Raw genomic sequence first — 8882 nt, forward strand, 5'->3', positions numbered from 1 at the left:
GCCTTGTATTTCTCCTTTCATAGTGCCCATCGGTTGTTTGGGTTTGTTAACTCTTCCTTCCCATTCATTGATTCATTTGATCATTCAATGCACACTTTTGAATGCATATTGTGTGCAGGGCACTGTGTTTGCCTTTGTGGAGAAAGGGAACTAAGTCCTTGCACACTATTTACTGGTGGTCTGCTACAAGGTAGAGATGTATCCATAAACGGCTACAAAATAAGGAGTATAAAAAGCAGTATAAAATGTGGTATGTATAGATAAGCTGCCAGGGTATTTCAATAAATATGAAATCACTTCTACCCAGGCAATGGAAAGCTGAATATCGAAGGGATTGTCTGCCCAGCCTCCACTTTTTCTTTCCACCATCAGTGGTGGGTACTTCATAGCCATTTTATAAAATGGGATCCTATCCTTCCCTACAAGGGGTCTCTCAGCTACAGTTAATTGATTATTGACTCTGTTGGCCTAATCAGAAGATCCATTAGAATCCAAATATCAGAACAAGAGATCTCAGTCTCAGCATGGCAGGAGGAGGAGCACAAATTTAGGCCCTGTCTACAGAGGGGAAGAGAAAAGCCATGAAGAGAAGGAACAGAGCCAACATGCAAAGAACAGAAACCAGAGGAGGCATGGTTCTGATAGAAATCCACAGCTTTGGTGCTTTCATGAAGCATGATCACATTTCTGTCTTAGACTCCAGTCCTTCCCGCTCCTTCTAGCACCTGCATTATATTTTCTCTGAGGGAAGCGGTGGGCAAAAATGAGTTGATTTCTATTACTCACATCCCAAAGAACCCTATCTAATGTGGAAGGCTTTGTAAGAAACGAGGAAGACGAGTTCATCTCAACTTAACAGAGAATAAAAAAGAGAATAGAAATCCTAGTGTAGCAGGATAATATTTTGATGTATTAACCAATGTGTTTTCCCCGTGATTTCCTGTTACCCCTGACCCTCCCCCATCCCGGGCAGCTAGACCATGAGTCATTCCTTGCCTCAAGGGAGGGTTGTCACAGCAGAACCAGAGAACAAAAGAGACAAATTCTTGGCTTTCAAGTTTAAAAAGCTGAGCTTCAGGCTTCAGACAAAAAAGATTTGGAAGAAGAAGATTTGATTAATTTGAGCCAATTTTTTTTTTTCCCTGCCCTCGTATGATAAAAATTCCCCTGGCTGGGATACAAGAGGCGATTCTAAGGCAAAGCAAGATGGTTAGATGCCGCTGAGTTCCTGGGAAGGGGCTCCTGCACTCTTCTCCTGCCCCTCCTCTTGCTGAGCCCTGGCCTGTGTGTGGGTTTTTCAGGTTCTGAGAATCAGGAGACCTGTAGCTTATTTCCTTGTTGGAATCTAGGAGATGGCAAACCTCAGAGAAATCCTCTATACTCAGCATTGGATCAGAGGAGCTGCCTGGCATATCTAGAGCAGAAGAGTCTAGAGTTTCCTCAGAGAGTTTTCTATAATCTCAGAGTGGTAAAGGAGGTGAGCCTATTATTTTCTGTGACCTTTGAGATGAGTGTAGAAGTGGCTGAGAGAGACCCAGACCTAGAGGAATCCTGCAGTCTGGTCTAAGGGATAATGAACATGTAATCCACATGGGAATGGACTGACTACTGGGTACCAGTGGTACCATCTACAGCTTAGAGGATACTAGCCTGGAAAGATAACAACCAACAACCAAACCTGAGACACACCAACGACCTTGAGTCATTCTGGAAAAGCAGCTTGGATACCTTCCGGGTAGTAATCTGAGCATGTTAGACCCACAACTCTACTCTTTGCACTGAATACTTCCCCAAACGGAGACTCTGATTCGATAGTTTAGACATCATTTAGATATGGCACACACTTCTATGGGGCAGAGTGTGCTAATCACTCTAAAGATGGCTGGCCTCCCTTTTGGGTCAGCCTATATTTCACCGCCTGAAAGAACTTGCTGGAGTTCCTGATTCAACCCACTATGGCATGTCAGTTTTTTTTTCTTTTAATTTTTTTTTTTTTTTTTTTGAGTCAGAGTCTCTCTCTTTCACCCAGGCTGGAGTGCAGTGGCACAATCTGGGTTTACTGCAACCTCCGCCTCTAGGGTTCAAGTGATTCTTGTGTCTCAGCCTTCCGAGTAGCTGGTATTACAGAGGCACATCACCACACTTGGCTAAATTTTTTGTGTTTTTAGTAGAGACAGGGTTTCACCATGTTGGCCAGGCTGGTCTCGAACTCCTGACCTCAGGTGATCCACCTGCCTCGGCCTCCCAAAGTGCTGGGACTATAGGCATGAACCACTGTGACCACCCAGCATGTCAGTTATTTATTGCTGCATTAAAAAACACCCAACACTTAATGTCTTTAAACAACAATCATTTTATTTGCTTCTGATTGTGGGGATAGAACAGAAGAACTGCCCATTTGATCCTAGCCCAATTCGCTGACGCACAGAATGGTGAGAAAATAAGATGGTTGTTGTTTTAAGCAACTCTTTTTCCTCAAAGTCATGCTGAGACATGGTTTTTATAGAGTGAAGTCATGCTTTTTAGGTGTATAGTTTTATGTAAGCTGTTGAGTTTTGGGGAAGAATTGGTACCTAGAACTGAGATGCTGTTGTAACAAAAATCTAAAACATATGTCTTTGGCTTTGGGACCAGGTAGCAGATAGAGGCTGCAAAAGCTGTGGGGAAACCGCTTACGGAAAGATGGAAAGTGGGCAGCCCATATTATCCAATGGTGGAACAACTGGCAAAAAATAACGCTCATGATAACCCAGAAAATAGAAAATGTGCCTAATGAATTTCTGGCAAAGGAGATTTCTAGACAGAATATTGATCATTTGAGTGCTTCTAGATGCATATCATAAGGTACCATGAGAGAGATACTACAAAAACAGACAAAAATGTTTCAGTTTGCAAGCAGAATTTAAAGAAAATAGAGAGGGCTAAGACTTACTGGGTTGGAAAATAAAACTGTTTCTCATCTTTAGCCTTGCCAGCTGCTAGAAGATTGTGAAAGTAAGAAATAGGCTCAGGGTAAATTACACCAAGGGTGTGACTATAAGATCTTTTGTTAAGACCTCAAAAATATTTAAGGTGGTGATGCCTTGAGCTTCTCAGCAAGACAAAAGGGCTTCTAAGAAGCTTAGTGGCTATATTAGTCAGCTTAGGCTACCATAATAAAATACCACAGGCTGGGTGGCTTAAACAACAAACATTTATTTCTCACAGTGCTGGAGGCTAGAAAAACCTAAGATCAAGGTTCTGGCCAATTTGTTTTCTGTTGAGGGCCCTCTTCCTGGCTTGCAGATGGCCACTCTTTCACTGTGTCCTCATGTGGGGAGGTGTGTGTGAGCTCTCTGGTGTCTCTTTTTATAAGGATACTAATCCTATAGATCAATGCCCAGCCCTTATGACCGCATTTAAACTTAATTACCTCCTTATAGGCCCTATCTCCAAATATAGTCACATTGGGGATTAGGGATTCAACATGTGAATTTTGGTGGAACACAGCTCAGTCCACAGTGGAGGTATTGTTTCACAGCTGCCTAAAATAAATATGTCTTTGGGGTTATGAATGAACCCCACCAAGACTCTGTATTAGTCCATTTTCTTTTCTTTGTTTGTTTGTTTAAGATGAAGTCTCATTCTGTCGCCCAGGTTGGAGTGCAGTGGCGCCATCTTGGTTCACTGCAACCTCCGTCTCCTGGGTTCAAGTGATTCCCTTGCCTCAGCCTCCTGAGTAGCTGGGATTACAGGCATGTGCCACCACGCCCAACTAATTTTTGTATTTTTAGTAGAGATGGGGTTTCATCATGTTGGTCAGGCTAGTCTCGAACTCCTGACCTCGTGATCCACCTGCCTCGGCCTTCCAAAGTGCTGGGATTACAGGTGTGAGCCACCATGCCCAGCCATAGTCCGTTCACATGCTACTATAAAGAACTGACCAAGATTGGGTAATTTATAAAGGAAAGAGGTTTAATTGACTCACAATTCAGCATGGTTGGGGAGGCCTCAGGAAACTGACAATCATGGCAGAAGGTAAAGGGGAAGCAAGGCACCTTCTTCACAAGGCAGCAGGAAGGAGACGTGCCAAGTAAAAGGGGAAGAGCCCCTTATAAAACCATCAGATCTCGTGAGAACTCACTCATTGTCACAAGAACAGTATGGCAGGAACTGCCCCCATGATCCAATTACCTCCACGTGGTCTCTCCCTTGACACATGGGGAAAATAAGGATTATAATTCAAGATGAGATTGGGATGGAGACATAACACCTAACCATATAAGAGTCAAAGAAAATCTACCAAATTTTAAAAGAGTTGTATTGACAAAGCACCACTTGCCTGAACTAAAAGAGGAGACTTTACAAAATGAAGAGGCCTCAGGACCATCAAAAGTTTTTATGGTCGAGAAGCTGGCTGAGAAAGCTACTAAGTTGCAAACATGGATCATTCCTTGAGGAAAAAACAAAAACAAAAACAAAAAACAGATATCTCAGAGTGCAGAGCCAAGAACTGTGGAAAACATAGAACTAGGTAACCATTCCCAGAAAGCAGAATTAAACCGAAATTACACTCACTGTCTCCAGAAAAGAGAGTCCTGACAATATGTCTCAGGCTAGATTTCAGGATGCTTCCCATTTGCTTCCTGTTCCTCTTGTTCTTTTTGTTTTTGCTATTTTATTTTTTCAGACTGGATCTTAGTCTGTTGCCCAGGCTGGAGTGCAGTGGCACAATCATAGCTCACTGCAACCTTAAATTATGGACTCAAGCAATACTCTTGCTTCAGCCTCTTGAATATCTAGGACTACATGTGTGTGCCACTATGCCCGGAGACTTTTATTATTTTAAAAACTTTCTGTAGAGATGAGTTCTCACTATGTTGCCCAGGCAAACTCATGGCCTCAAGTAATTCTTCTGCCTCAGCCTCCCAAAGTGCAAGTAATACAAGTGTGAGCCACCATGCCCAACTACCTTTTCTTTTAAAAAGGGAATGTCTCCTGAAGCTATCCTATTCCCCTCACCACTGTATATTGAAGTGTGGTGAGGACAGGTAAATTTTCATGTTGGTTCACAAGTTTTTAGACTAAGAGGAGTCACATTGGAAGTTCAAAACCTGAGGTGCCTCATTCACATCTGGACTTGATTAGATGATGAAATCCTGGACTCCACATCTGAAACCAGAATAGGATGGATGAGACGTTTTGGGGAGGTGGTGAACACATTTTTGTATTTGTAATGGATGTAAATGATTGTAACAAGGCAGCCGACTGTGGTAAATTGTTTACAAATATCACAACAATCCCTCTCATTCCTATATGAACGCCCCTTTGCAATGTGACTTTCCTACTCCTCCCATCAAGTTGTCAAGACTGTTCACCACTTGAATCTTAGCCAGTCTTGTGACTTGCTTTCATCAGTGGACTGCAGCAAGAAATGTGATATGACTTCAAGAAGCCCTGCATCTCCTACTGTTGCCATCTTGGAACCCTGGGACCTCCATGAATAGAAGCCTGAGCTAGCTCCTTGAGACTGAGAGACTAAATGGAAAAAAAGGTCTAGGTGACAGGCATCACCAACTGCCAGAATATGAATGAGGCTGCCTTGGATCATCCAGCCCTAGGAAAGCCACCTGACTACTGCAATCACATGAGTGATCCCCAGCAAGATCAGCAGAACTTTCCAGCTGAATCTAGACCAAATTGCTGACCCATAGAACCGTGAGCAAATAAAAGTGGTTATTGTGTCAAGACACTAAGTTGTGCAGTGGTTTGTTATGCAGCCATAAACAACAGATACATGTGGCTAGAATGGCAGAGTTGGTTTCCCTTCTCTAACAGCATGTTGCACCAGCAATAGGAACAGGACAGGTTGGGGTCATTTTCCTCAAATGGAGATTATCATGGTATAGGCAAAGGCTTCAGGAACTCATTTCTCAGCTCATGCACTAGGATATGACTTCAGGATGTCCTTAAGTCCTCTCCAGGCACACCATTCCCCAGTTCTCTCACCTGCTCTCTGATGCTTGGCATTTCTTTAGCTGGGGGCTAAAAGTTATACTACACAAATTAAAATACATTACTTTAAAATATTTCATTACATTAAAATGCAAACACTCTTGGGAGAAGTAATCTACTAACTTAAAATTTCCCCAAGATTCAAGTAACTGTCTTCAGATCTTCTCCAAAGAGCATATTTTGAAAGAAAGAGCACTGGTCGTCCAAAAGAGGGCTTAGGCTAAGAGAAGCCATTGTCTGCCTAGACTTTTGTCTAGAATACAGACCTGTCTTGTGCCATGGGAGACCAGTAGGACCACAGGAGACCTTGCCCTCTTCGTTTCATATCTTCTGAAGTGGTCAGACAGAAACATGGAGAGGAATACAGCAATAAGACACCCGCTTCTATCTGCAGGGCTTTCCAGCATCTCTGTGAGAGTTGGGTACTTCTTGCCCCATCTTATGGCTGCTGGGCATCTTATTTCTCATCCTGTTGAAAGACCTGTTACCACCATAGTGTGCGGTTTAGTTGATCACTAGTTCTAGGGTCCTCCCTCTCTTCCACCAACAGCATAGTGGTAGGGAAGGAAAAGCTCAAACTAAAAAGTTCTAGATGCTTCTGGCTCTGACACTGGAGCCACGCCTACTGGTAATTTCTGAGGGAAATGCACATGAGGTGAATGAACCACGGTGTGGGAAATGACCCAACATGCTTCAGGGCTAAGCAACTGTAATCATAATTCTACCAGACTGTACTTCCATATTTATGGCTACTGATTTTCAAGTTTGTGTCTGAACTGCCTGGTTTTTGCTTGGTTACAGATATGAGATAGTTAATTCTGCAGTTTTAAATTTAGTGAAAGCTCTGGCATAAATACACAGCTTCAGAATGCTGGATACAACTAATGGCCACGTGTACTATACACATGGTAATATTACCCAACAACTGACATAATGGCTCATGAAATGACTCTTCTAACTCCAATTGTTCATTTCCTTCTCATTCTCCCTCTAACAGCAGTGACACCGTACATTGCAGGGTTATTTCACTCCTCATCTGAACCTTTGGCCTAGTGACTTATCCCTTGAGGCATGCTATAATCACTAAGAAATGTTATCCCTGTCACATCTTATTGCTTAATTATGGTTCTATTTTAGGCTCCTGGAATCATTTGGCTTGGAAAGACCTCCCTTATATCTTTGAACAAGCCTCCATGTTGAGTTATCCTTGAGCTCACATTGTCTGTTCCATTTACATCTTGTTCTGACTTAAGCAATACTTCCTGCCCCTTGGTTCCACAACACCCTGAAAAATTGTAATGAGTGCTAACATTTATGCTATTTTTCATCTAAAGAGATACCATCAACCCTCAGTCAGAAAGGTCTGTTCTTAAAGTAATTTTTCCCAATACCTGATGGAGTTTTGCACTGATGAATCCCAATGGGTCCCCTATTTTAAATCACTGACAGGCAAAAACCTTCCCTCTTTCCAATTCACACTTGTCCTGGGGACTGTACTTTTCAAACTCAAAATCTGCACATACTGTCTTTTTTTTTTTCTTTTTTTGACACGGTCTCACTGTGTTGTCCAGGCTGGAATGCAGTGGCATGATTCTGGCTCACTGCAACCTCTGCCTCCCAGGCTCAATTGATCCTCCTACCCCAGCCTCCCAAGTAGCCGGGACCACAAGTGCACACTATCATGTTCGGCTAATTTTTTGTATTTTTGGTAGAGGTGGGGTTTTGCCACATTGTCCAGGCTGGTCTTGAACTCCTGAGCTCAAGTCATTCGCCCACTTCAGCCTCCCAAAGCGCTGGGATTACATACACTGTATTAATATAGATATTTTTGTTTTTTGTTTTGGTTGTATATGTGTTGCTCCGTAGTACTAAAGGTGAACTGAAAGATATGGTAGGTCCTAGGCACATGCATAGATTGCAAAACTGGATAGAACAAAATTAATAGTGTTCTACAAATTTGGGACTTCTGGAGGATACATCCATGTTCAATGTTCCAATCACTTATTTTGCTTTCCATTAGGACATTGTTTCATATCAGCCTGTTTTATGAGTGTAAATCCTATTGTTTCAATTAAAGTATAAGCTTCTGAAGAACAAAAGGCAGAGATCACATGCCTCTTACATAGCTCTGTCCCTATAGATAGCTATACTCAGTTGTTTGATCAATTGCATAAATAAATGATATTGTATTTTCAAGACAGCTGTTTGGCTTTAGAAGCTTGCAAAAATAGCCTGACATTAAGATAAAGCCAGATTGGAGAACAGCGTCCTGCTTCATCCCGCCAGAGAATAGTTCAAATCAGGCCTAGGATAGATCTACGTTGAGAAAGGGTATAATTGCCCTGATCCAGAGTGGCCCCAGGTCTTGCCTGGCAGACTGAGTTACATCTATTAGGGCCTTTTAAAAGGCTGACTTGGTTCCTTAGAAATATAAAACTCAAAACATCATTTATAGAGGTCACTGGGAATGGCCTGGGTCAGAATAACATGTCCATTTTGTGCCAATGCCATGAAGAGGAAGTTGCCGAATATTTAGATAAGTTCCTTGAGATTACTATGTTGCTAAATGCAAACAAAAAATGAGAAGTTTATAGCTGAATTTTTACTTTATAATTCAAATGCCAACCCAGCAATGAAATATGCTGTAGGAATTCCAGTAAGAGATTATCATCTGACTTGGAAACCAGCTGTCCTCAGTGAGTACAAAGATTTACCACCTGCAAGTGCTGTAATTCAGCAGAACTATGCGGAGGTGAAAAACTCGTTTTTATTTAAGTGCAATGAGGACTGTGCTTTAAGAAATTTTGCTTTTCTGAAACCCCCCAAAAATGGCCATAAAGAAAGGAATAGAAAATCAAAGTATAAAAACCCTTCAATTCAGGAATTTA

The sequence above is a fragment of the Hylobates moloch genome, unplaced genomic scaffold (assembly GCF_009828535.3).
Source record: "Hylobates moloch isolate HMO894 unplaced genomic scaffold, HMol_V3 SCAFFOLD_8, whole genome shotgun sequence".
NCBI lineage: Eukaryota > Metazoa > Chordata > Mammalia > Primates > Hylobatidae > Hylobates > Hylobates moloch.